Source organism: Rattus norvegicus, chromosome 13, assembly GCF_021556685.1.
Source record: "Rattus norvegicus strain SHRSP/BbbUtx chromosome 13, alternate assembly SHRSP_T2T, whole genome shotgun sequence".
In the NCBI taxonomy this organism is placed as follows: Eukaryota; Metazoa; Chordata; class Mammalia; order Rodentia; family Muridae; genus Rattus; species Rattus norvegicus.
The window spans coordinates 80,686,817-80,713,621 of NC_141546.1; the positions used below are offsets into that span (position 1 = coordinate 80,686,817).

Here is a 26,805-nt window from a genome sequence, read left to right on the forward strand (position 1 = left end):
CTTTCACTTCACGTGCCCATTTTAAACAGAAGCTGTTCATAAGTTGTATGTTCTAACTATAAGTATCAATCACCTTTGAATGTCTCCTAGCAGACAGTGGATAATACAACAGACTAGGAGTCAGGTCTAAGACAGTATTACAGTTATGCTCTCAAATTGCTTCAGTGTTGATTTCAAGTTTTATGTAAATCTTAGAAGTTGTGGATAATTTTTTCATATCCCCAGAATGTACAAGATATCAAACTGGGGAGATGGTTCAGCACATAAAGCGTTTGACACTCAAGCTTTACAACCTGAGTTTGGATCCTGGAACCCATATAAAGGCCAGACGCAGTAGCGTAAACATCTGGCCTCCTGATGTGCTAATACGGAAAGACAGGAGGCAACATGAAGTTTGTGGGCCAGTCAGCCAGCACGGTGTGTGTAGCAGAGATCCTGTCTCAAGAAACAAGGTGGAGACTGGGGACCGAAACCCAAGGTCAGCATCTGACTTTCATGCACATGGCATGGTACAAACGCACCTTCACTCACACACTCAAAGCAAAGAAATTATAGACAATCATAGATCAGATCAAAGTCTCATAGCCAGATAATTTCAATAGCAAAGTTAAAAAAATACTCTTGTCTTTTTTCATAGCTAAATAACTCCGTCTTATGTGGGTGGAACATGTATCTTTACATTTATTTAACGCAGAATGGGCTGAAGACTCGAAAGGTGAAAAGGTCCTGCTAAAACTGTCTTCTGAAATATCCTCATTGTCTTTAAACTGACTGGGGAGGCTACCCCACCGTGGCCGCTGTTCACATGCTTCAGCTGGTGTAAGAACTCCCAAGCTGGATGTGTGTGGCTTGATAAGAGCCCAGGTTGGCTGTTTAGTTGGCTGAGCATGAAGAGAGCTCTCGGCCATCAGGGAACAGGGTTAGAAGAGGAGATAGTCCTCAGAGTTGTAGTAGCATCAGGTAGGTGTTCGCGTTTCTGACAGTTTTTCTTTGTATATATCCTAGCTTTACTATTGAATTCTCAGTTTAGTGCGAGGATGATGTGTGTCCCTTGCTTCCGAGCAAATGGTGTCTTAGCAATGGGGCACTAACAAAGCTATCGTCACTGCTGGTTCTACTGTCCGTGAGGCATCCCCTGAATGCTCCTCCTCTGTTCTTGGCTTCTGCTAACCTTGGGACTAAGACATGAGACCTTATAAATGGGCATGGGGTGACAACTGTCTAGATGGAGCTGCTCCTTGACTCTGAACATGGCTTCAGCACTAAAGTAGATGTTTTGGTTTGCGACGTGAGTTACAAGACTGAAGTTGAAAATACAGTCAAGGAAATCATCCCCAGGTGGAAGAGGCAAGACTCAGCACATGGAGGACACAGTCATGCTAAGTTCTCCGGTGCAGGTGAAGAGTGCAGGAAAGTCCGTGACAGAGGGAGGAGAGATAGCCTTGATTCTCTGAGGGACACAGTCTGAAGGAGAGGTGATGTTCCAGGTAATGGACCAAAGAGGTCTAAGGATGGAGAGGTAGGTATCACTGAGTCCCCAGAGAAGTAGACATGGCTGGCTGGAAGGCACATTAACAGCTGACATAAGTGGAAAATAGTCTAACCATAGTGAGAGGCCCTGAAGCCACACAGTGGGGTGAGGGTAGGTATTCATTGTATGCAAAACCATACCTGTGTGCCTGGGTGGTTTGAGCCCAGGGAGAGACACAGCCACCACCAGACCCAGCCGTGCAATGACTGCAGGTAAAAGTGTCCCATCAGATAATGACCACGGCCGTGTGGTCACAGCATCGTGAGTGTGGAAGCATGGCTGGCAGGTAACTGGATGCTTCTGGCTAATCTAGATTGACCACCTTTGCCTTTTTAGCTTAATTTTTATTTCCACTTAGTCCCACCACACACCACATCCCCATTCTCGAAACAATTAACTGGGTTTAGAAAAAATTCTAAAATGCCAAAAAGAATACAGAAACAAACTGTCAATCTCCAGGGTAACCGCTGGTGCCAAGGTCACCTGGTTCACCTCAGGATTTATTTTTTATATACTGCTTAAAAACAAACCAAACATGGTTAGGCCGATTTTAGGGCCAGGGTGGCTTAAACCTTTTTAGTCGTTAGAATCGAGGACATTTTAAGTTAGGTTTTTGCCTGTATGAAATGGATACCACATTAAGAATCTTTTCAAAACAAAAACGGCTTTCCCACTTATGAAGAAATAAATCAAGAAAACATTCAATATTGAAAACTAAAAGATTAAGTCTCTGTAATCCTATTGTCTGGGAGTCACCAGTTCTGGTAGTTTGGATATCGTCTTTCACAGTAGTGCAGATCTTGAGGAAAGAATAGAACTACAGACTCAGTGGCACACCTGTACAGTAGCAGCCACTCAGTAGACTGAGCTAGGAGGATCTCTTTGAGTCTCGTGGGTTTGAGGTCAGCCTGGGCAATTTAGTGAGAACTCACCTCAAACATAAGAAATGAAAATACAAACCAGGGGCTGGAGGGATGGCCGGGTGGCTCACAGTCCTTGTCCTTCCAGAGGACCTGAGTTTGGTTTCCAGCACCCATAGAGGGTGGCTCACAGGAGCCTGTAACACCTGCGAGGGACCTGCTGCTCCCTCTGGCCTCTGCGGGCATGTGCACACATGCGACCAACACCCCCCTTCCCTAGTCCCCACAAACACATAATTTTAAAAAAAGTGTAAAAATAAAACCAAAATCAGAATCATAACATATGCAGTTTGGATCTTGCTATTTTTGACTACTAAACCATACAAGTTTCCGTTTTCTCACAGCAGTGTGTATGATATTAATCTAACACTTATTGATCAGGTAGCCCCAGCCAGGCCATTCAAAGCATTTGACATTATATTAATTCATTTGATCCCCACAACAAGTTTTCCACAGAAGTGCCATATTTCATCTTCTTTCCACAGATGAGTAAGAGCGGTGCAGAGGTGGGACTGGGAGCCAGGTCCCCGGACTCCAGGTCTGCCTTCCTATGTGCTTCTCCACCCGCTCTCTGTGGCACTTCCTCCCATTCCAGTTCTGTTCTGGGGTCCCCCTCCCCCACACCATCACACATGCTCATGCACATAACACACCTGACACATTAGCCCAACCACTTCTTTCATGAGAAGCCTTTCAAATATGTAAACATTTTTGAAATCTCCAAGTCCTTAACAGTCTTTACATCCAGTCTTTATGGTACAAAGACCCTCTCCACGCTGGCCCCTTGGGCAAGTATGATTGTCTTTTATGTGGGTAGCTAGATATAAGTGCATGGTTCAGGAAGTTGGGGCTGGCCCTATATCGTGTGTACCAGACCCTAAGTGCCTGTCAACACTGGCTTTTCCATACAGCTTTTCCATGAGCTAGGCTAGAATGCTTTCACCACATCCTCTTGTCCCCAAAACTCCATGGCTAGGCTCCACCAGTCATTGGACCCTATGTCTGGTCCTGCAAGGCACCCCTACGAGAGGAGAACTTAAGACTTTCCAGAGGTCATAGCATGGTGCCAGTGGAAATGTCATGCCATCCTGGTGGAGACCAACATGGCAGTGTATCCCCTGATTGCTCACTAGAACAGGAAGGGAGGCTCCAGGCTAACAGTAGGTCTAGTGCTGTCCCAGCAGTGCTAATGACTTTCCAGATGGCTTGTAGGGTTTGCACCAAGCTGTCCCAAGATGTCAAAGTCACCGGCTAGTCTATAACAGTGAGTGGGTAGGAAGAGTCACTGAGGAAGAGGTGGGCTCAGCTGGAGATGGCAGGGCAGAGGCAGGAATGTTTGAGAAGGAAGACAGCTTTGATTGTCTCTCATCTGGCTCTGTCCCCTCGAGGTTGAGGTCAGGGTAGGTTTTGGATGAAACCGTCTTCTCTTTAGCTGTCCTAGGCTTTGACCCCCTGCGCTCTTCTCAAGGTCCTGACAAATGAAGGGGGAGTCATCACACACACAATTTCATGTGAAGTCATTAGCAGAGGGCAGAAGCTGATGTCTTACTCCCTCAAGATAATTTCCATTTTTAAAGAGACACTGGAAGACCAGAAGACCTCCATCCAAAGGTATTTTCAGCTGGGGAAGGGCTCTATCTGCTTGAGGTCATGCTCTTTTCTTTTCTTTTCTTTTCTTTTCTTTTTCTTCTTTTTTCTTTTTTTCAGAGCTGGGGACCGAACCCAGGGCCTTGCGCTCACTAGGCAAGCGCTCTACTGCTGAGCTAAATCCCCAACCCCATCATGCTCTTTTCTATTGCGGTCATGGACTCCAGCCCTCTGGAACTGTAAGCCACCAACTAAAAGCTTTTTTTCCCATAAGTTGCCTTGGTCACTGTGCTTCTTCACAGCATTAGGAAAGTAACTAAGACAGACGGATTCACAGACAATATGTTATTTTATCCTGACAACATCTCTGTAAATTGGATGTTATTGCTTCCAAATGAGAATTAGGGCTAAACACTGCCGATATAGGACTTGGAGCTCAGGAAGGGTTGAGAGGGCACACAGGGGACCAATATCTTTTTCCAAGTGCTTCAGAGGGACAACAGAAGCCAGAACATCAGAGTCCACCATCGGGATTCTCACTCCTATGTCAGGGGGAGTGACAGATACCTGGAAAATTTCAGTCTAGATGGTTCGACAACCACACTTAGCTTCTAAACTTCCTAAAAGGAGGGAACCCAGAACAATTCTCTAGGGTAGCTTTGCGAAATGAAAGCATGGGCTGGTAAGATGGCTCAGCAGTTAAGATCACTGTCATAATTCTGGTTCTGCAAGGTGGCCTTGGAGAAGTCCTTGTCAAGGGAACAAGCCAAGTGCCACCTGCTTGGGGCTGACCTCATTCTGGGGTGACCTGTCTGTGGGGCTTCTCTGTTCCTGAAATCCAAGGTGTGTGAAGTCTTAGGACAGTGACTGGAGACTCTTAGATGCTTTTAGGGGTCTGGAACGAGTTATAAGAGCTGACAGGAGAGCTGACAGGAGAATGCCTCCATTACTGTTGCTTTTGTGTCTTCAGCCCCAAGGAGGAATAACTACACAGGTATCACCGATCTTTAGCAGAAATTCCTTAAATGATTAGCCTGCCTGTGTGCAGAGTTAATCAGGAACCTGGCCCTAAGTGAAGGCGGGCAGATAAAAAAGGAAGGTGGAGATTTCACAGTTAATCCTGCTTTTTGTTACCTTGTGGATCCAATGGAGGAGTTGGTGCTTTTTAGCAAGAAGATTCAAAGCACCTGTTACAATAAGAAGTTTTGTTTTGTTTTTGTTTTTTGAGATAGGATCTTGCTAGGTAGCCCAGGCTAGCCCCTTGCCCCAGACTCCTGAGTGCTGGGATTACAGCCACATGCCACATACCTAGCAAAGTTTCTTTTTAAAAATCATGTCACACACCCATTGTCCCACACATAGAATTGACAAGAGTTTCTTAAGATTATCAAATATCTACTTGATGGTCAAATGATTTTTTTTCCAACTACCTTACTCTTGTCTCTTCTTACCTTAATTTGTTTGGCCCAGCTGACATATGTGTTCCTTTAACTCTTAATGTCTAGGCTCCTCCATGCACACTTTAGCCACTCACCTCCCCTTTGTTGAGCCGTATTCCGTATTCATTGAGGAAGCCAAATTGTTAATCCCACAGAGTTTCCCATGGTCTGGATTTCACTGGTTGCACACCTGGGCTGTTATTTAACACATTCCTCCTTTCCTCTCACATAGACTCATGGAGTCTTAAAGCCTCCAGTTGGTTGCTGGAGCAAGAATGCTAGGAAGTGGCACAGTTCTCCGGAGGCTTATGACATCTCACTTGGTGGCAGTAACCATTGCCCAGCTTTCTTATTCGGAGCTCTCTCTCTCTCTCTCTCTCTCTCTCTCTCTCTCTCTCATTTAGTAGTAGAAATGCTCCCCCCCCCCCCGCTTGCCTGTTTGGCTGCCCTGGTGCATACTCAGGATAAATGCTAGATTCCTTTCCTTTATCTACAATGACTTGCTTGTATAAAATAATATGGCACCGGCAATTGATTCAAAACCAATGCAGTGAGAGGGGGCTATTGTATGAGTGTGGGACACGAGTAGCACCAAACCACTCGTGATTGACATTGGGTGGTGGCTATAACTATTTACTTGTGCATTTGTTCAACAGTTTTATAATTGGAGTGGTTATGTCAGGGAAACCTTGAGCAAACACAAATTTCCGCATCGTCCTCAGAGGTGACCTCTTAGGGTCCTGAAGAGTGTGTGGACTTAAGTATATCTGCGTCATTTAACATACTGCAGTTCCTCATCTTGTTGATGTGTGAGTTGTTCCATCACTGGCTACTGGAAAACTCTCAGGTTGGCTCCCAAGTTGTCTATGTGTGGTGAAGGGATGCACCTATGTGTGCATGTATGTGTGCTTGCATGTGTGAAGGTCAAATGACAACCTTGGTGTCCTTCTCCAGAACTGTCCTCTTATCCTTTTTGAGTCTCTTACTGACCTGGAACTGATGAAATACACTGACTAAAGAACCAGCAAGCCCCAGGGATCCACCTGTCCCCATCACCCCAGAGACAGAATTACAAGATGTGCCACCAGGCCCCATTTTTTATATGTGGGCCCTGGAGGTTGAACCCAGTCCCTCATGTTTGCAGTGCAGGGCCTTGGCTGACTGAGCTGCCTCCCTTTCCTCTTCTCCCTGTCACCCTCTCTTCACTCTAGCACAGTTCTAGAAGTGTTTACGAGCGTCTGTGCTCTAGTGTGATGTGGTTATCCCGTGTGTACTGAGCATTTTCCACTCAAGTGTGGGCTGGGCTGTTGTCTTCACAAAGTGTCTCTGTGACTCTCACTATTCCTTCTTGACCATCGCTACCTGGAAATACCCTGGAGATCCCAGTTCGGCTCGGTGGTCAGGAGCAGAAATTTTCTCTCCACATAGCAAGCAAGCATTCCTCTGCCACCCTCTACCCGACTACCTCCGCACCCCACCCCAACCAAGCAGGTGTGTCAGGGTGCGTTGGCTGTGCTGGTGGGTGGGTGGAGGGAAAGGAGATTAGAATCTGACTTTAAAGGCTCAGGCAGCAACTGGTTTGAGACTGACTCCCCTTCCCCAGCCCAAGCCCTCCCCCTACCCACCGTGCCAGTACAGGGAGGGCAGTGAGAGCGTTTATATCTCCATTTATCTAAAATTGGGCAGGTTTATCTCACATCTAAATCAGGAGGAAACTTTAGGGAGGGAGCAATAGGCTACCTCTGGTTCCTAGTGTTCTGTTGAATCAGCCAGGGGTAGGGTGGGCTGCAGGGTGCAGGCAGAGATCCAGAGAGATAAGCACAAGGCTGAAAGAGAGCTAGAAAGGAACTGCCCAGATCAAAGGTGTACAGTTGGTGAGGCCAAACAGCGTTGGGAGTCCTGGGCCCCCTCTCCCACACTACATACATTCACGTCCCCTCTGAGTCAAGAGCCACCTATTCTGCAAGAAGAGTGTGTGTGTAGTCAGCGTATGAGGAACTTCTTCTTGAACATTCTTGAACATTCTAGACTTCCCAGAGCATCGCCCTCCCCCAAGAAGGGAAACAGCCCCACACTCTGACACTGGGTGGGTGGCTTTGCTTGTCATCCTGCGGATGGGTAGGAAGAACCAGGTTTGTCCTCAGAACAGTATCCAGGTCCTGGCTGTAGCTGCTCGCAGGAAGAAGGGGACAGACAGGCCTAGAAAGGAGGGGGCAGAAGGTGAAGGGAGGTGATGCAGGCGCTGGGGCATCTGACCACACCCGGAGGGAGGCAGGAGGAGAAAGTGTGAATGGTGTTTTCAGGGAAAGGCTTTACAACGGATCTGTTCTCCTGCAGAGGACATGCCTGTGTGTAAGAGTTAGAGAAACCAGTGGCTTCAGATGCCTAAGGAGTACATAACTGTCACCCCTCTGTATATACACATACATGTATGTATGTATGTCTGTATACCCCTAGCTGTATATTGCTTTTGTGGTCCAAAAGAGGAAAGGTGACTCAGCCAGAAGAACAGCATGGGCTGTGGGGAACCAAAACTCAGAGAGGAGAGATCCCATGTGTGGACGGATAGCACAGGTCTGGACCAAGACACAGTGAATCCTCCTAAGGACATACAAGTCACTAGGCAACGAGGCTGTTGAGGCAGGCACTCATGGTGTCAGGGGCCATACAGACATGCAACTATTGTCTTTCTCTAGAGTATATCGGGATGGGTGTTTGCAATGGAGAGGATGTGCCTCGTTTTGGGTTCAATCCCCGGCACCAGTAAGCAAACCATCCTCTCAAACTAGTTATACAAATTACACATACATTATAAATATTATGTATGATCTATATATAACACTATATCGCACACATATAATCTGGTGTTATTTAATGACATTTACAACAACATTTAAAGGTGTGTGTGCGTGTATGTGTGAGTGTGCGTGTGTGTACATGAGCGCTCACATGCATGAATGTGCCATTGGCTCGGATATGGAAGTCAGAGGACAACTTGCAGGAATTGGTTTCTGTCCTTCCACCATGTGGATCCTGGGTCTCAAACTCTAGCTTGGTGGCAAGTCTTATCCATCGAGCTAACTTACCAGTGCCTTAATGACATCCTAGATGCTGCCAGACCACGTGGTTGCCGATGCCGTAGATCAACCTAGAGATGCCGTAGTTATCTTCTCTATGACCTTCCTGTATGGTTGAAGTCAAGGAGCAATGCATTTTTCAGAATTAGCCCTGCAGTGTGACACATGACTGTTTGCACATTTAAGTCACATGCCTCTGCTCCCTGTGACTTTATTTCTTTAAAGAAACTGAGAAATACACAAGTTATAGGAAACACGTTTTATTAGAAGCTCACTGGCATCCTTCCCAAGCCAGCCGTGGAACAGCAGGCTTGCTTCGCTGCTCCTAACATTCTTGTCTTTTTAATTTTACTGCACTTAAAGAGATAAGGACGGTCCATCTGTCTAGGCTTGCTTTTCTCATGTCCTACACTCTGCTCATGTGTGTGAGCATGCATGAGTATGTGCTCACACATGTATGTACATGCACAGATTCATTTAACAAGAGAACTGGGCTCCTGCCAAGACAGCTCTTTAATTTTTGTTTTTGGGCAGGGTATCTTTGAATAGTGTCTCTGGACTGGAGAGATGGCTCAGTGGTTAAGCCCACTAACTGCTCTTCCAGAGGTCCTGAGTTCAATTCCCAGCAACACAGTGGCTCACAACCATCTGTAATGAGATCCAATGTCTTCTTCTGGTGTGTCTGAAGACAGCTACAGTATACTCATAAATAAAAGAAAAGAAAAGAAAAGAAAATAAATAGTAATGTTCCCAAGAAAACATAAGTGAACATATCTTTGATCTCAAAATGAGGAAAGATTTTCTAAGCCTACAGGTAGAGGTAGAGAAAAAAAAGAATCTCTTAAATTACAATTTGTATGAATCAAAGATACCAAAAATGGAGGCAAAGAGAGAGGATATCTTAACAATGCGTATAATAATACGTAATATGATGGGAAGAGACGAATAGTGCCAAGCATGTATAAAAAGTCCGTCAAAGAAAAGTAAGCAAAGCTCATGACCATCTGATTCATAAAGTAAGACATGAACAGTGAAGAGAACATGTGGAAACTTCTCCAGCATTACTGGTAAGCAAATGCACCTTTAAAGGGAGATGCTGTGTTTGCTTACTGGATAGACTGTATTATTTCGTTGTTTGTTTAATTATTATACTCAGGGTTAGTGAAAATATAATAAATCGATTCTTTCAAAAGATGTTATATGTAAATTGGCTATATTTATCAGAAAGTAATTCACCCCTAAGTTTAATGGAAAAGCGTTTCCCCGATTTGTAGCTACATGGCTTCATATTCTTTTTCAAAATTTTTACATTTTTTTAGGTGTATAATATGTTGTCTACATGTATCTGTGCACCACATGCATTCCTGGTGCTCACAGACAGGGTGGGGAGTCAGTAGAGGACTCTGGATTACTTGTTAGTGGAATTAGGGATGATTGTAAGCTAATGTGTGGGTGCTAGGACTCGATCTTGGATCCTCTGCAGAAACAAGTTCTCTTAAATGCTGGGTCCTCTTTCTTTCTTTCTTTCTTTTCTTTTTTTTTTTTTTTTTTGGTTCTTTTTTTTTTTTCCGGAGCTGGGGACCGAACCCAGGGCCTTGCGCTTCCTAGGCAAGCGCTCTACCACTGAGCTAAATCCCCAACCCCGCTGGGTCCTCTTTCAAGTCCTGTTAATTTATTCTTACCAAATAAGGGAGCTGGGGCCTAACCCAGTGGTAAGCTAGCAAAATAAGGCCTTACGTTCAGTTCTCAGCACTGTAGGGGCAGAAAAAAAAAAAATCACAGAAAGAATGCCGCATTCAAGGATGTTTACTGTAACACAATAGGACAAAAAAATCCATTTCTAAAGGCATGGAGTGACTGTACAAAACTGTCTCCAAACAGTAAAAAGCAGAACCTGTGAGGGTGTGACCCCAATCTCTAAAAATACATTAAAGGGAATTAGAAGAAAATATCAAAATATTAACAGTAACTATATTTGAGTGGTGAGGTTGTGGGTAGACTTTAGTTTCTTTTTTATTTTTTTATACTTTCCAGTATTTTACAATTTTCCTATAGTCAGTACTTTTATTTCCATTATCAGAAATGCCATATAGAAAAAAAAACATTGAATTTCCCCCAATTTTGAATTAAGAAAACAAATTCTTCCTAGTATATTCTAACAAACGAGTTTGGTGGGGAGTGGGGCAGATGCTAAGGAGAAGGCAAAGACGTCTGAGAGAGTTAGAGATGTCTTCGTTTGTGTGTAACCACTCTGCGGCCTCCATTCTGTCTAAGTGGATGGCCCAGGCTGCATTTCAGGGAAGAGGCACCACTGCAGACGTGAAGACAGGTCAACAGCACACAGTAGGTCTTTTAAAGCCCTGAGGAGGAGGACTGAGACCACAAAAGGAGTGTGGGCAGATGGGACAATCGTGGAGAAATGGACTCTGCCAAGCCATTTGGCAGAGGCAGAGCATGCAGCTGAGGAGACAGGGACCAGTGTGGTCCCCACCTCCACCGTGCTCAGCCACAGGCACTGGGTAAACATTCTGGAGTGTTCATCGGATCAAACAAATGAACTCTGGGGATTACTTATCTAATCTAAGATCTCTGATTTTTGGCACGGGCAATTGCCTTCACCTATCCCTCTTCTCTCAGGCCCAGTTCTCATGAGTAATTGGGGTGTGTGTGTGTGTGTGTGCGCGCGTGTGCGTGCGTGCGCGCGCGCATGCGTATGCATATGGGCGAGGGTCCGCGTTGTTCTTGGGGGTGTGTGGGAGGGAGTAGGGGGGGAGGAAGCCTTGTCAAGATAACACGAAAGATTGGGAAACAGGCAGGGGTCTGAATTCCTTCCTATCCCCCCCAACCCCCAAACCCCGCCGGCATACTTCTTGATAAAATGCCTAACTGAATCTTGTATCTGATGCGTTCCCATCTTCTGGTTGTGGTCGTGAGCCTTGCAGGTGCTCAGTTCCGCTTGCCACGTTTGCCTTAATGGACTCAGTCCCCCAAATGAATAAGTCTAACTCTTCCGATTCCTTTTTGTCTTGGGGTTGATGACACACATTTGGTGGCACCAGGGATTGAACCCCGAACCTTCCATATGGCAGGCGAGCACCGCACCACTGAGCAGACCCCCAGCCCCTACATTTGTAAACGATTTATCTCAAGATCAGATCCTAGCTTTTCAGCTATGCTCCTGTGTGCTGCGTGGCAGTTGCCTTTCTTTAGGTTTAGAAACGGGCCCTCCTTTCCTGGCTATGAAGAAAGAGACGGAGCCCTTCATTTTTGGGGGGAGGGGCGGGGGCTACTTGACTGAGGTTGAACTCTCACCGCTAGAGATTTAATTACAATTTCAGAGGAGACACAGCTTAGTGGGGGGGTGGAAAAGTAAAGTGAGGATGAGTCTCTTGGCCTAAGCCTCCATTATTGGGAGGAAGAGAGACTATGAGGCTGGACTAGAGAGACTCCTCTCTGGGTCTGGTCCAGGGTGGTGGGACTCAGCAGGGAGCGACAGAGACTTAGGGGCTCTTGCCTTTCCAGGAGGCTGGCTTTGAGGTGTCTCCGCATTAAACTGATAGATGGCTGCTCCGCGCCTGGGAGAGGAGTTTTGGCTCAATGTCAGGGCTCCCATCAGAGAAGCCTGAGCTCCGAGGGGTTTGAAAAATGGCTTAGATGAAAAAAATGGACTCTGTTGAATAATAAATTATAATGATGGTTTGTATTTATAGGGCATCCTCATGACTGAGGGAGTTCTAAGTTCTTTATGGATATTAACCCACCCTTCCCGCAACAGAGAAAAGATAATTTTATCAATTCAATCTTTTGAATCTCCTCTCTCCCTGCTCCTGCAGTAAGAGGGTAGCTATTACAGCAATGTTTTCTTGTATTAATTTGGAAGCCATAAATCTTCCTTTCATTTTTTTTCTCTCTGCTGGAATTTTTTTTTCTTATTGGATATCACAGAAGGAATTAAAAATGAACAGCAGTATCTAAAATGTGTGTGTGTGTGCGTTTATATGTCACCGCGCGTGTAGTATCTACATAAATATTTAATCTTTATGGGCTCAGCCTTCTCTCTCAGTTTTCATGAGCTAGAATTTATTAGCTACTGAACCAAGGAGCTATTATTATTTGCTTTTGCACCTAAATGATTTAAAAGTCAATTATGAATTGGCTAAGGGAATTGGAGAGCCACAGCATGCACTATGGCTCCCGTACTTTGATTTGTCACCAAACGTCTAGAATGAGGAAGTGTCCACGATGGGAAAGAGGCTAACAGTGACTCACACCGATATTAAACTGGCCAGACAGTGGCCCCAGGTCACTAGAATATGAGCCTCTATGCTGGGTTTCATTTGGGTGAGTTAGGGGGCTAGAGAGATGATGGTGGGGGCTACACACTCAGACAAACAAATCTGACCCCAAAGCAGGACCCCAGGACTACCCAAAACAACCACTGGAAAGCAGGGTAACCCGAGGAGGAGCTGTTGGAGATAGGCTGGGACGCCCAGGACTGAGCTTTGCAACTCTGGTAACAATTAGAGTCAGGATCAGCCTGCTTCCCAGTCCCCCGGGAAGACGTGTAAACACTGAATGCATTTTCTATGTATCTGAGCCGGGCAGGCTGAAAGGTGGTAATAACCATTACAACAGAATTATCTGCTGAACGGAGATCGCCTCTGTGGAATTCATGTCCTCTGAACGCTCCAATCTGCTGGAAGGACTTTGAGTGGCAAAGGAACAGGGCAGAAGGGCAAGGCATGATTTCTTAGCCAAGTCCTCCACCTGGAGCACTGGGATTTTAGGCTTTATGTTCGTACGAAGGGCTGCAAACAAAAAAACAAAACAAAACAAAAAAAAAAAAAAAAAGAAGAAGAAGAAGAAGAAGAAGGAGTTGATGTTAACCTTGGAATTAGCCAGGAGCGACTGGTAAATCTTTGTTAACAAGCTCAGGCCCTCAATAAATTTTTTAAAGTGAGAGTGCACAGTGAGCATCTGTAATACATCCCCAGTCGCCTGTGGGTTTTGGTTTGGAGCTGAAAAGTACTTCTGGAACAGGAGCCCGGTTCTCGGATGTCTTTGCGAGTTTACCAGCAAATCAAAGTGTCCAGCGGTTTGGCTTGTGTGGCGGTTATTACCAATCAAATACTGCGAAAGCTGAAATGGCTGTAAAGCATGTCTCATGTACATACGCACACTGTACGTGTGCATGTTTACATATATGTTTGAGTCTGTGTCTATGGACCTGCGTACGTAGCCACAAACACTTGCATACGCATCCATATGTGCTTTCCCTTGTAAATGAAACTAAATTTAAATTTTTTTTCATGAAATGTTCTGATCATGTCCCTTCTCCTCCCCCAACCCCTCCTGGACACCCCCACCTCCCAACCTACCCAACTTTACCTTCTTTTTCAGAAACAAAACAATACAAAACAAAAACCAAGCCCACAAAAATGGAGGTCGAAAGAAACAAGCAAAAGAACAATAAGACAAAAAAAAAAAGTAAAAACAAACAAAACAAAAAGGTAAAACAAAGCATGGGCTTAGTTTCACGTTGGCTGACTAGGCATGAGATCTGCCCAGGAGTGTAGAGACAAGCCACTGTGGCCAGCAGGTATCAACTGCAAATACCTTCTTGATTAGTTAAGCATAAGACCCCTGTCTCTGTGAGTTCATCTGTGCGTCAGTCCTGCTATGTCTAAAGGACAATAATGAAACTCGATTAAACCTCATATTCTATATTTGGAAGACTTCTAAAATTTAAAGAACAGACACAGAAAAGCCATATCTCAAAATGGTCATTTGTCTAACAAGATTGGTTCCAAATTCTAATATCGTAGAAAAACAAACAAACAAAAACCCTCAAATTTGTAGAAAAACAAAATACAAAACAAACCAAAAAAAAAAAAAAAAAAAAAAAAAAAGCCTGGTTATGGTGGTGCACACCTTTAGTCCCAGCTCTCCAGAGGCAGAGGCAGGCAGATCTCTGAGTTCAAGGCTAGCCTAGACTACAGAGTGAGTTCAGGGCCTCAAGGGCAGCACAGAGAAACCCTGTCTTAAAAACAAACAAACAAGCAAACAAACAAACAAACAAATGGAGAGTTAAGCCAGAGCAATGAGTCATCGGGGTACAAGCACTTACTGAGCAAACTTGCCAAAGAGCTCAAATCCTTAGACCCACTTAACGGTGGGAGCAGAGCGAAGTTCTCTGTGTTCCACCCTTGCAGCCCTGTACGGATGGTCCGCATGCCCCCAACACATCACACACAGTTTAAAACAAAGCAGAGTGCAGTATAATATAGAAATGGATTAAAACACAAACCTATCTAGTACCTCAGATTAATTTAAAGGAAGCTGATTCCGGGCTAAAGTGGGCCACAGTTAACTCTGGCTGATAGGAAAGTGTGCTTGAGGGAGGTACTGGCTTCGGTTTCTGGTGTCCTAAGTGGCTGACTGGTAACCATGATGAGATCTATGCTGGGCCACAAACTCCAAAGCTGCAACCCCCAACCCCCGACGAAGTTAATTAAGTGTGAGTCTCGGTCTCCACAGCGAGTTGATGTCAGAATAAATCCAGTGTGTTGTCAGCAGGCTCAACCAGGAGCACAGAGCTCCAGAAAGGAATTTCTATGCAATAAATATCACTTAAATTCCTCTCAAAGTTGGAGCTGGTGTCAGAGTCCAGAAAAGCAATATTCCCTGGCAACTGCTGGCAGGGGTGCGTGTGTATCTGGTCATGCATCATCTCAGCACTCGAATTAGCAGAGGAGAGGGAGAGTGAGTTAATATCGCCCAGCTGGCTGCTCAGAGAACTGCTGCGACTGTAGCCAGAGAAATTCCAAGAGGGCACGGCCAGTCATCAGTGACCTCCAAACAACTAGATGCTCAGAATTTCCGGGCAGCCTGGCTAGATAAATAACTCCAACTGTTCTGTAATAAATGGGTCCCCCTAAATGTGTGAGAGAAGCCGGTTCTTTCTCTTGCTTGCTACCAAGCTTAAGAAATGCTAGCGGTGAAGAGGAAGGGAGGTGGGGACACCTCTGAGCCATCACTAGCCACTTCATTTGCGGTTGGTTTCTAAGGGGCAGCCACCCCAGGCGGGTGGGGCATGTGTGGGTCTTCTAGACACAGCATTCTGCCCTCAGACAGACAGGCCTTCGGAAGGAAGAAGGTGGGGAGGAAGGAAATGTGGGGATGAGGAGCTTAAGAGTGAGAGAAAGAAAAGGGAGAGAGTGAAATTAACAAAAAGAGACTAAAGATGGCAGGTGAAGAGGGATGGGCGGGGTCTGTGTCACAGAACACATCGTGCATAATCATTGGAATCTTTCCAGCAAATGGCCTATCCCTCTCCCATCTCATTTTTATTTTATTTTATTTCTTTCTTTTTTTTTTTTTTACTAGAAATTTTGCCTCTCAAACAAAGGTGATCGAGGTTTTGCATCCCTGCCGTCACCCTCTGGTCCCAGGTGTCCCATAGCAAGAACGAGCTCTGGCAAATCTCTTCTCCCCTCCTTTTATTCAATCTGCTTGCTCAGCGTTTTGCTCTCAGGAAAGCGGTGCGAGTGGAGAAAGAGAGAAATGGCTTTGGAGATTTCCGGGGATTTGAGAATCTGCAACCTTGTCCAAGGCAGGGAGGGGGGCAGCTAGCTAGCCCTGTGGCCAAAGAGCTGCTTCCTCTGAAGAAGGGTACTCCTGGGCTGTCTGGGCCTCTCTGGGGAAGGCGGCCCTTAGACATGATCAGAGTACAATTGAAGTTGTACTCCCCCGGAGAGGAGCAGGGCTTTACAGAGCTCAAGTGCAGCGGGGAGGTAGCCTCCCGAATCTGGAGCTAAGTGTTTGTAAAAAGCCTGCCAGAAACACAGGCTGGGGAGATAAACAAGCTACCTCAAAGACAACCCAACCACAGCTTAGCATTCAGCTAGCTCTATGGCAATGCCCGGGGTGACCGGGGTGACCGTAGTTCAAGGGGAGTGACATCTGCTTGGGGGAAATTATAAACTTGTTATTTCATTTATAAATCAGGCTCCTCCCGGGAAAGGACCTTGAAAACAGTTTTTTATTATCGCCCACTGAAAAAGATGATTGCTACTGGCCACGGTGGGCACATCTGCAGAAATACAATGTCTGAAGCACTTACTATTGAAGGCGTGTGCCTTATTAGCCAGTGCCGGAATTTCTGGAGGTGTTTTGTTTTCTCAAGGAATGAGAAAGCCATCTCCAGGCGTGCTTGCTTGCTTCTCAAGTCAGCAAACAAAACATTACAAGCAAACGCTGGCTGTGGTGGCTTCCACCTGAGATCCTAGGTTAGGGGATTCAGTTCAAAGTTAGTTTGAGGTACTGAGTGAAGCCCTGTCTCAAAAACACCAAAATAAAACTCCCCTCTTTCAGTATTTCTGGCCCTCCTCCTGTAAGTGTGCAGAGGCACAGTACACACAGGAAAAGGCAGATTTGTTAGCTAATGAAGCACTAGTTTTAATCAGTCAGTAAGTGACTATTTCTATTAATTTAATAGAATCAGGGGATAATCTTATGTAGATTTGGATCCAATCATAAGCAGCCTTTTGTTTAAAATGTATTTATTGTACATCTACGGATATTTTGCTGGCATGCATGTCTGTGCACCACGTATATAAAGTGCCCAACGAGGACAAAAGGAGGTGTTGGAGCCCCTGGGAACCGGAGTAATAAAACAAAGGGTTGTGAGCCACCATGTGGATGCTGGGAATTGAACCTGGGTCCTGTGCAAGAGCAGTCAGTTCTCTTAACTGCTGGGCAATCTCTCTACCTTCCTAAACGGTCGTTTTGATGAGGTCTGTTCTTTTCAAATTGCTCAAAGTTCCACTTTGACCCCTAAAATATTGACTCTTTAAATTTCATATCCAACTAAGAAATCGGCACAAATGAGTTCAGGTTCCAAGGGACTAGAAAGGAGAAGCAAGCCATAAACTCAGATACAGTGAGCTAACTCGTCCGAATATTCCCTTAGCTTTTATAAATGTGTATATGTGCATCATCTCTTGGTTTCCTTTTTTGTTTTGTTTTGTTTTGTAGACAACTTTCCGAGGTCCCTGTGTCTCTGTATGAAAGGCTTTGGGCATTAGAAGTCAAATTGGAGGCAGGAATGAGGGAGAGTACGTGGGAGATGTGAGGGGGTTTTGTTTGTTTGGTTGGTTGGTTGGTTTTTTTGAAACAGAGTTTCTCTGTGTAGCATTGGCTGTCCTGGAACTCCATTAGGTTGGCCTCAAACTCAGAGATTTGCCTGCCTGGGCCTCCCCAGAGCTGGGCTTAAAAGTGAGCATCACCATGCCCTACCTAGGGCGTTCAATGTAAAGGGCAGTGGATGTGACTGTGGGTTTCTCCATGTGTTGCCTCCACCTGACTTGGTGACTTAGAAAGCTCTGCTGACCCCAAGCCACTGCAGGCTCTCCGGCAGCTCTCCCAGTAACTCCTGCAGCAGACCAAGTAGTATGACCTTCTATGCCAAACAGTCAAATGGACCTCATGTAAGATGGTCCGTGGCCATTGGTCCCCCAGGGGGCTGAATCACTCAATACGAATGGTCCCCAAATCCTTAGGGTCAGGGCTGCTAGGCAGCAAGGTGTCCAAGGCTATCAGAGGGGACTAGCAGTCTCTCCGGCAGTGACCATTTCGTCAAATGGAGTTAAAGGAGTAAGAGTAGATGACAGAGGAATAAAGTACAATGGAGGGAGAAATGCAAAGAGGAAACGACATAGAGAAATCCGGAGGAAAAAGCAGGTGGGCCTGAAGACTGGATGGTGCAGGAAAAAGAGGTGGACCGGGAAACACACCAGCCCTGGATGAAGGGAAGGCAGACCTTTACAGGAGTTGGGGAATCGGCCAGGTCTCTTCTTTGCTGGTTCATTCTTCTGACATCATAGGCAGAACCTAGGTTGGGGAAGCAGCACCAAGGACCCTGTATCCCCAAGCTGGGGCTGCCTGTGTGTGCCCAGGCTAGGTCTGGGGAGGAGCTCCCAATGCTGACTGGGGATTTCAGAATAGCCACAAACTGGACTTAGACCTTGCCCTGGGAAGGAAAAAGAGAATGCTAAGGTCTGAGGGAGTAAGACACACTCACTCCATCATCAACCTCCGGCATGAGGAGAACCCTGTGGCCAGAGGACCTGGGGTCTGTCTGTATAGGTTAGGTATTTGACCAGCTTGTCTGGAGCTCCAAGACTCTTGTAACTTTACCCTATTAATTATTCAGCCCCCTGCATTCGAGGGGTGTGTGAATTTAGTGTAATTTAGGTCATCACAGACCTAAAGTGCAGCGGAGAATTGTTCGTGCTGGAGGTTACTGAAGGAAGGTCGGATTGATGAGAGACATAAAGTGGTACCTTGACTTCCTCCCCTCTCGTTTCAAGAGTATGTATTTGTATGCATTGTAGAAGCTGGGTAAACAAGGGGCACGAAAGAACAAGCAGATAACCCGAATTTTCACAAGCCAGAGCTCAAAGTACTGCTAAGTGTTTGAGGTGTTTCTTCTGGTAGACGATGTATAAACATAGATTTAGAGTCAACAGAAATAGCTCTAAGGTGCAGCCCATGGCCATCCTGGTGAGACGACCCTGACCCTCCAGGAGCACCACAGGTGGAGCAGTGTGGTTTGCCCTTGGCTGGCCACTCTACACTGAGCCAGATTGGGTGTGGCGGCCAGCAGGGTGCACTCCTCAGGGACAGAGCAGCCACAAAGGCGGGCTCTCCGCCCACCACCGCCCCTACCCGCAGCATTCTGCTCCCTGTGAGTCCTCAGTGTGGCAGCTGCAGGCGCCGCAGGCTTTGCGGGCCTTTGATCCACGCGGAGTACGTCACAGGCGGGTGCTAGCCGGGCGTGGGCCGGGCATACGAGGGCTGCCAAACTGACAAACACACCTCCAGGAAAGGGTTGTGAGGTCGAGCGGCTCGGACAGCCTCACTCACTCTAGCATATCCAGGCTGGGAAATGCGAGTGCTTTGTGCCCCAGCAAAGCAGCCCGGCCTTCAGAAGTCAGAAAAAAGTCACCGCAGGCGGCAGGACTAAGGGGAAAACTGGGTCTCTTTTCTACACCGTGCTAAGCACGGGGCAGATTTTTTTTTCTGAAGCTGCATTTCTTTTGGTCTTGTCAAATGGTTTTTGGGAAGTCCAGGCACAGTTGATAGCACAGGAAGAATGGTGGTTGTCACTCTGGGCTCAGCCCGACGGGAAGGAGGCAGGTATAAAGCACAGGCATGCTTACACTATTAAGGCTTCCCGCTGCCTGTTAGCTAATAGACAGAGAAAGAAAATAAGATGTCTCCGACCCTGCAGAGTTCTCAGGGGTGTTTTGTTTTGTTTAAACAAGAGGAGCCTTCTCTTCAAATCATTACTGAAAAATGGGCCCTGAACAACAGTGTCAGACAAAATTAAAATGTTACCTAACTTACTTTTAAAATGGAGCTTGGCACACAGGAGGTTCTGGGTTCAAGCTTCAGCACGGAAAACCAAGGAACAGAACATTAGCTAGAGTTTAGAATAACAGATTCCACGTGTTTTCTTCAAACCTCCAGACACCTTCTCAGGCCCTCTAAATTTAAAACGATGGATACATTATTACCATGGGGAAAAAAAAAAACAAACTAAACCAAACAAACAAACAAAACCCCCAAAATACAGGCTGTCCAAAAGAGCTGGACATACAGTGGAGATAGTGAAAAGATCACTAATTATATCCATGTCTATAATTTAAATTTGAATGTATTATTTGAAAGTAATCTTGTATATTTAGTTTTGAGGCAGGCCGGTCTTAATCGCAGGACACCAGTGATCTTTCTGTCCTGAACCTGAATTGCTGGGTGCACAGTGGCCAGCCAGAAAAACGGATATCCTGTTTAACTGTAAATTTACCTTCTGACTTCTGACTTTTAGGTTATCCTGTAGACTAGAAGCACCCCCCCCAAAAAAAAAGACCCATTCTGCTTGAACACCGCACAGAAATGTGCCCGGGGGGGGGTAACATTTGTGCTGGACATTGAAAGATGAGAGGTTTGGCCAGTGAAGAGGAACCGTTAGCCGGTCTTCCCAGAGGGTTGACGGCCCCTTCCAGATGAACTCTGGGTTTGTTTTTTGATCAACCATCAGAAGGATGTTCCTGCCCCAACAGGACCTGGACCTGTATCAAAAGCAAGGAAGAGGCATGATCACAGCCTGGGCCTGACCTGGGAAAACAGGAATGGTCAACTTTCCTTAGGGCTACAATGTGCAAGCTTAGAGGGTCAAACTTCTGCCAAGGCCTCAGCTCCTGGGTCAAAGGGGAAGTGAAGGGCAGTTTGGGAATCTGACACTTTGTAACCACTTCATGTAGGAAGCAATTTTGCTCTTGATGGCTAGCTTTGAACCTGGGATCCCAGAGCAGGACCCAGCAGGGGTAAAAGAGAAGTTATTAGATAAACAACTTATTTAGGAGACCAAAAAAAACCCAAAACAACAACAAAAAAACCAACAACAAAAAACCAGGGGGAAATAACTTTACAAAGGTCACACACGTTGAGTGTTAGCTTTGGCCAAAGCTCCCATAGGGTGGGGGTGTGTGTAGAGGTGGGGTGGATGGGGTGAAGGTGGGGGTGTGAGGGACAGGTTCTCTCAAGTCTCTTCTCACACAATGGTTCTTTTGAAATGTAAGCCACCAGATTCCTTTATTTTATGGCACAAATGACCTTTAGCCAATCAATCAGTCTCCTAATTATCCAAGCAATTATGTTATTAATGAGGCAGGGGAGGGGCTGCCTCAAGCAGGGCTTCCCACCTGGAAGAAAGGCAAGAACTAACAAACGTGGAGTTTGCTGAATAGAAAAGAGCCATGTAGAATAAAGTGCTCTTCGAGTTGAAAACCAAAACAAAACAGGAATACTTTTGAGGCCGGTGTGGGCTGCAGTTTCTCGGGGAGGAAGCCTCGGTGGAACTGGAACGCTGAGAAAGGCTTTAAAAAGCTTGGGGGTGGGTGGACACGGGCAGGAATTGGGTGGGGAGCGCTAGGGCCAGCACTCGAGAGCAGCACTACAAGAGCTCTCCTGCCTTCACTTGCCAGCAGGGTCTTCTCAGGCTTGCTCGATGCTTTGGAGTTTGCTCTCAGTCCTTAGATCAGCTGGCTCTAGGCAGAGGAAGGAGTCCAGCTTCATTCTGGCCACAGTGTTTTTGTTTTTGTTGTTGTTTTCACCCTTTCAGTCTTCGCTGTCTTTCTGGTCTGCAGGGGGTTTAAGGTGACAAAGTAACCGTGGAAAGGAAGCTGGAATATGCCCCAGCCTGAGGTTTCCTACCCTATTTCCACCCTAACCTCCCGCACCGAGCAAACTGTTGAGTTTCTAAATTGCCCAGAGTGGCTCACAGCTTCATACCAAAGGCAAGGACACCCCCGGGGTAAATAGGGCATGATACCCACTTCTGCCCCTAAGCAGCCTGGCATCTTGCACCTGTTTCAGAATCCCCCCAAGTTGCAGGTGGGTGTCAGGTCTCCCAAGGTAGTCACTAGCAACCTCCCAGCTGGTCCTCAGAGAGTGGCATCATGGGAGAAAAGTGGGGCTGGAAGGAGAGCAGAACATTCTAGGACCTTCTCTGTGTGTTTTATAAAGGTATGCACTACAGTGTCCACACGGACACTGTATGTGAGAGATAAACACGGGACACCCTTATTATGCCAAAGTCAGTTCTCTTGGGTGTTTATCCAACAAAGGGAGAGAGAGTGGCTCTAATTCCCGTTGAGGCTGACCTCCCTCAGAGAGTGGAATGTCAGCAAATGCTGGGGGATGGACATATTTATATTTATAGACATTTCCAGATTATCCACTTCAGAAGGCAGTGCTTCTCAAAGAGTATTAGACATGACAACACGAGGAACCAGTTTCGAACACTCCACCTTTGAAGGCACAAATGATTCTAATACAAGACCCAAACCAAGACTTTATAATCCTTTTGTTGACTTGGTGGGCTCTGCTCAAAAGCAAACAGAGTGAAGAACCCCTTCCACATACCTCCATACCCCTGGAACTAGCGCATCCACTTACTGTTACTGTTGTTGTTGTTGTTGTTGGAAATTATGTATATTTGTAGTTTTTTCATGAGTGCATTCTCATGAGAACTGAGAAGCTCAACTCATTGAACACCAACCTAGGCTGATAACTGGATAGCCACATCTCCTCACTCCTGCCGTGAATGGGAGACCACACAACCCTGGGCATATCCCATCCTAGTTTATACTCCCAATAAGCCACACCGGAATGTCCCATGAAAGGTGGGGGTGATAAAATCGGTGACTCTCCACCTGCTGGATATGTAAGTCAGGAAAGCCCCAGAGCTCCGAGCTGACGGGGCTTCAAAACGAAAGCTCTCCGTTCTGAGAGTGTTAGTTTTGACGACATTTGGAGTCCCCCTGTGCGAGAACAGGGAGCCCTTCTGCTCTCCGCTGAGCGTCGCGCCCCCCACCCCCGCCCCCGCCGCTCTCTCAGAGAGGGAAGAGGAGGGTGCTTTGGGGCGGGGACCAGCCCCCACCTGCCAGTTTCGGCCCACACAGCCTTGAACTGAGGATCCGGCCCCTGGTCCCTCCCTGCCCGTGTCGCGTGGACAGGCGTGCGCGTGGTCACTGTCCCCAACCCAAATAGGGGACTAGCCCTTTCTCTGATTTTCAGGGGTGGGGGACACCCGAACAGCAGCTCCCCCATGTCAGGAAGCATCCTTCAGCTGCCCCCCCGAGCGCTCCCGGGCTGGAGGCTCTGCGAAAGGTCCGGGGGCGGTGCGGTTCCGGGGAAAGGGACCGCAAGTGGGGGCGGCCGTGGCGGAGTGTGAGCGGTTCAGATGGGAGATCACCGGCGATAACCTGGCCCGGGATGGTGTCGCTCGACAGGAAACCTCGAGCCCCCGCCAGCTGCGGGCCAAGGGGGAGGGGCGCCTCTCGGTAACGGCACAGCAGCGGGTGGGACAGCCAAGGAGCGTAGGGCAGCGAGCGGCCCCCTCTCTGATGTCCCCTCCCTGCTCACTGCTCTTCACTTTTCAGGATGCATTCCCGCACGCCAGGGCTCTAAGTGGTGTTGGAAAGTAAAACCCACCAGCAACTAGTTTCGAATACGTCCGTTGTGCGCAGCCAGGTTTCACCATAGGAGGTCCCGGGACAGTTGGCGAATGGACCCGTCTTTGCAGTCCAAAATCGCTCTAAAATCAGATTGTCATGCTATCTCCCAGCCTCCAATTCGGGCAAAGCAGGTGACCCAACCACAATGTGATTCATCAGTAAGCTTGCAGCGTGAGGGGGTCCCCGCGGAACAGCCGCTGTCCCCCACTGACAGCCCCGCCCCTGGGAGCTGCCAGAGGCCGGAAGGCAAGCTAGGCCACAGAAACCTGGGTTTCAGTTCGGCTCTCGGGTGCTGTAAAACCTCTCCCCACCCACTGCCCTGAACAACCGGGCCACCAAGATCAGCTCCAGGAAGAGGTTGACCAGCTGTCGCCTTCCTGGTTCCCTTGCTCCATTGGACTTCTTTGGGTAACCTAAGCAGCCTGAGGCCCAGAAACCTGGGAAGAGTCCAGGAAACGCCCCATTCTGGCTAAGGGTGGGACCTGCTGTGGGGATTCTTGGATTTGAAGGACTGCTTCATATCTCACCTGTCTTGTCCCGCTGGTGCTTAAGTGTGTGTTGGGGTCTTGTCTCATTTCCACAGCATTGGACCATAGGTACAGTGGCTAACACTCACCGTTTCTATGTGCACTAGAAATTTACATAGTTAAAAAAAAGTGTGCGGTATACACAGTGCATGTGTACCTGATCTTGTGTGTGCAGTGCCAGAGGTCAGAGGCCTCTTCACCTTTCAAACGCACCCATCTTCACCTAGGCTGGAGTCACTGATGTGGCTCCGGGAGCTCCTGGGGTCCATCTGCTTCCTGCTTCCCCATCCCACCACCAAGGTTACAGATACAGGCCATCGACAGGGCTTTTATGTCAATGTTGGGATCTGAACTCAAGTCCTCATGCTTGAACCACAAATCCTTTACCTCCTGAGCCGTCTCCCCAACGGCCCCCTGGATGATATTTTTTGAGTGTACGTATAGCCCATCTCAGTATATGTGTATTTTAACTTCATTATTATGGTAAATCCTACGTATTTGCAGGTAGAGGCGGTGCTGGGGTCTAAGTACAGGGCCTTGCCCACACTAGGAAAGCACTCAACTACTATGTTCCAACTCCATTTTTACCATCTGTGCGTCCGAGTGGCATGAGTACCCACAATGCCACACAGCCATCGCTACTACTTATTTCTACCATTTTTGTTATCCTGAGCAAAACTGCATCTAGATACATTTTTATGCACACGTACCCATGTCGCCTATATGTTTCTCTTTTTATATAAATTATTCTATATTCCATTCTAGAGAGGACTGTCTGCTCTTTTTAACCTAATTACTGTGGAAATCGTTCCACAGTAGCACAGTCAGAGGGAGTTCTCTTTTGTCAGTATGAGGTGCTTTTTTTCTCCCCTCCTCAGACAAGGTCTCTCTTATAGCCCAGGCTGGCCTTGAACTTCTCACCCCGTGGTCCTTAGCTTCTCCTTGCTGGGCTTACACTCGCTGTAGATTGAACTCAGGACTTTGTGCATACTTGGCAAGCAGTCTGCCTGCTGAGCCATGCCCCAGTCTTTTGTAATCATTTAAAACTGCTATATAGATATATCATAATTTTTTTATTCCTGGTCAGTAGACATTTCTGTTATCTTCACGGTTTTTTCTTCTTCTGCGGATGATACAATGTTCACTTTTTTGTGTACACATCTCTGTATACCAAGTTTTTCTATGAGACAAGTTAAGTGCTCAGAGAAATGGTAAAATTCTGTTTAGCATTTTGACATGGAGTAGGAGAGCAGGGGCCAGGGGAGATTTGATTTGAGTGGATTTCTTTTAAGTTGTGCCAAGTATAATGAGGGGGCTCTGGGGGAGAGCACAGGCTCTGCCACATGTGTGCTGTGGGACCGTAGGAGAGTCGCTTCACATCACACACACACACATACACACATACACACATACACACATACACACATACACACACACTCACACACACATACACACATACACACACACTCACACACATACACACACATACACACACATACACACACATACACACACATTCACACACACACATACACACATACACATATACACACATACACACACACTCACACACACATACACACACATACACACACTCACACACACATACACATACACACACTCACACACACACTCACACACACATACACACACATACACACACTCACACACACACACTCACACACACATACACACACATACACACACACTCACACACACATACACACATACACACACATACACACACATACACACACTCACACACACATACACACACATACACACACACTCACACACACACTCACACACACATACACACATACACACATACACACACATACACACACTCACACACACACATACACACACACTCACACACATACACACACTCACACACACACATACACACACACTCACACACACACATACACACACATACACACACATACACACACACACCGACCTTCTGTCACTTTATCTGTAAAAGTGGAGCAAATCAGGGCTTCTCAGTTTACCACAGTTGATCGTCACCATTACATGAAACACATGGATAAAGGCCTTCCTAGGTTGAAAGTGTGGAGGGAGCCAGTGCGGAGCGTGGCTCTGACAGTCAGCAGCCATGTGCCCAAGCTGGCGAGCAATGGGTCTCCTCTCTGTCTCTGTTGACGTATGCAGATACGTAAATATATACAACACCCATGTATATTGTTCTTTGCATACGCGTTGCTGGCCCTTTTGTATGCTTGTTTGCTGAGATTGAGTCTTTCTGTGTAGCCCTGGCTAGCCTGAAGATCTGTATGTAGACCAGGCTAGCCTCAAACTCACAGAGACCTTCCTGCTTCTGCTTCTCTTGTGAGGGATGCCCCACGCAACCCTACGACGAATTGTTTTACAAGATCTTTATATATTCCACCTGTAATATAGTGAAGGGATTACAAGGAGGCCATTAAAAAACGGCATTTAGAGAGAACCAACTCGGGCAAGTTGCTGTCTGACCTACATGTGTGCACTCATGCACATATGCACACACACACAAACATGCATTAGCAGATGCAAGGTAGTTTAAGATATGTACGAAAACCAAAATATGAAGCATGTTTACATGAAACAACACGAACTATTATAACATATGAGAAGTTAC

General features: G+C 46.6%; 1 protein-coding gene and 1 long non-coding RNA gene across 4 annotated transcripts in view; one reads left to right on the forward strand and one right to left on the reverse strand.

The window, feature by feature from the left end:
- The window catches only part of Cd247 (Cd247 molecule), a 78,818-nt gene that overhangs the window by 37,148 nt on the left and 14,865 nt on the right, over nt 1-26,805 (forward strand).
- Nucleotides 21,438-24,033, reverse strand: LOC148001739 (uncharacterized). Its single transcript, XR_015636134.1, has 2 exons — nt 23,615-24,033; nt 21,438-21,759 (listed from the first exon to the last, which is right to left on the reverse strand). It is a non-coding gene; the product is annotated as an uncharacterized LOC148001739 (long non-coding RNA).